At 33.8% G+C, this 2,396-nt stretch overlaps 1 long non-coding RNA gene across 1 annotated transcript; it reads right to left on the bottom strand.

Moving 5' to 3' along the window:
• Positions 1-1,037: 1,037 nt before the first annotated feature.
• On the bottom strand, positions 1,038-2,174 carry LOC118756067. Its single transcript, XR_004995094.1, has 3 exons — positions 1,766-2,174; positions 1,468-1,614; positions 1,038-1,340 (listed from the first exon to the last, which is right to left on the bottom strand). It is a non-coding gene; the product is annotated as an uncharacterized LOC118756067 (long non-coding RNA).
• Positions 2,175-2,396: the final 222 nt, after the last annotated feature.

Genomic DNA, 2,396 nt, shown 5'->3' with positions numbered 1-2,396 from the left:
AAATATAGACAAACGATCTACATATATACGCACACGATCTTCAAAAGTGGCACAACCCAAAATTTGGTATTTTTGAAATAATACACTAAAAATGCACACAGAGTTTTTATTTACCTTTAAGCACAAGCTGGAGCAAATTTTTGTTATAATTTGTTAAAAAAACTTAAGGTAAAGTCTCCCTTGCCCATATGTTTAACATGTGCTAAGAAATTGTGTAATATTGAGTTGTGTACTTTTGAAGATCGTGCGCGATATGTAGACAATGACTGAAATAGATATGAGACTATGATCCATGTCAAATCGACCAATGTTTGGAATCGAACATTTTTGATTTGGATAAATTTTGGTCAAAACTATTCTTTTCTCATATAACGAAGTCCTGCCACAGGACAACAAAAGTCGGATGTTCAAAATTTTACAATTTCCCGAAAAGTTTATTTTCTGAATATCTCAAAAACTATTAGATATAGTAGTGCCGGTATCTTTGAAATGTTCAACTTCTGCTGCTTTTTGGCAGCGAAGTTTTAGCAAAGTGCTGTACTAAGACTTTAGTGGTACACTGTAGTATATAAATTTTTCGCTAAATTTTTTTTTATACAATAGCTCTAACTGATCTTAAAAGATCCTAAAATTATTAAGATTTTTTTTTAGTACATATGAATTTTTGAACGTGGTAAAAAACCAAACTCTAATTAAAAATAAATAAGTAAAATTTTAATATAACTTTCTTTAAGTTGATTTTGAAAAAAAAAATTAAGTTCAAAAATTGATATCTTCAAAAAACACCTACACAATTTGAAGATCTTTTAAAATAAGTTGGAGGTATTGCATACAAAAATTTAACCAAAATTTTACAAGTTTTTTTAACTCACAATTCTGTAAATTTTAGTTTTCGAGTTTTTTATATGTCTACAAATGTATTTTTCTTTATAGCCCTAAATATTACCTTTAAAAGGAGACCAGAACAAATTTTGTAGCTATAAAAGTTTTTGAGATATTCAAAAAATTAACTTGCAAAGAAAAAACTTGTTCGAAAAAACTTGCATTTGTTTCTTTGGCAGAACTTTTTTATATGTATGATAAAACGTTCTGACTAGAATTCATCCAATTCAAAAATGATCTAAAGGATTTGTCGATTTGACGACATGAACTGAGCCATATATAACATACATATGTATGTGTATCCATATGTATGCACCAAAAAATTATGAACAAAAACCTACCTAAAGCGGCTGGTGTAGCCGGCAGAAGCACCACTTGACCGCGACTTGCATCGCGCGAATACTGCAAACCCACTGTGGCTGGAGACATGGAAATCACTGATTCGATAGGTAGAGCATCTAAAGCCATAAGAAAAAGCGAATAATTTTATTTAATGCGGTAGTAAAGAATAACAGCACATTTGAAATATGTTATAGTAGCATAAAAAAGGATAGCAATAAGCGATATTCAGAAAATTGCACTCACTTTGATATTGCCAAAATGTGGATGGTGCACGATTGACACTTTGTACACCTGCGGCGCTGAGTGCCAACTCTTCAGCAGTCGCCGAGCCGGCCACTAAATCACCATTGCCTGTGAAATAGATGTTGCTGCAACCAGTACTAACGCCACCTGGAAGGAGAGAAAGTGAAAGAAGAAACAAAAGAAAACATTTGAATTAGTAATTATATAAAACACAAAAAAGTAGTTCAAGAAAATCTGTATAAAACAAGCGTGCAAAGAAAAGAACGTGCGCGCCTAAAAGAAGGCTACTACAACACACCTGAGTATGCCAATGCGCCTATAAGTAGTAGACATATATCGCGGGAAAACACAAAACTAGCACTGCCTCGAATTTCTACACTCCGAATACTGACTAATTTAAGACGTAAGAAAACATAAACGAATTCATTTCCGGTTAAATTAAATTGAATACATATGTATGTAGGCCTGCTATCGAGTCCACCAACTTCCAAAAGTCAACTAAATTTCTGGAAATTTACAACGCAATACTTTGCAGATGTATGCACATGAATATTTATCTGCCTGTGTGTGTGTGTGTGTGTGTGTGTGTGCGTTTACGCATCGACCTTGAACTATTTGTTGGAGCTGTAGTTGTTGTTCCTGCTCCTGAAGCTATGCTTCTGCTGCTACTGTGATTCTCATCGATATTACTTACATACATACGCACACAAACACATTTATCTTTTACAAAATTCGCCGAGAATTCAATTTGTTGCTTTTGGTGATTTCGTGTTTTTGTTGCTGTCGGTCATTTGGTCAACAACGCTGCACTTTTCCTGCTGCATTCTTATGTTGTCCTTGCCACTCAGGATTAACATTAAACACTAACACGGTTTGCATAATTGTGACTGTACTTTCAGGTGAAACATGCTAGCGATGGGCTTAAATTA

This window comes from Rhagoletis pomonella, unplaced genomic scaffold, assembly GCF_013731165.1.
Source record: "Rhagoletis pomonella isolate Grant_MI unplaced genomic scaffold, Rhpom_1.0 Rhpom_scaffold_08620, whole genome shotgun sequence".
NCBI classification, from domain to species: domain Eukaryota; kingdom Metazoa; phylum Arthropoda; class Insecta; order Diptera; family Tephritidae; genus Rhagoletis; species Rhagoletis pomonella.
The sequence above is the reverse complement of the archived record's forward strand: the minus strand, read 5'-3'. Positions and strand labels throughout refer to the sequence as shown.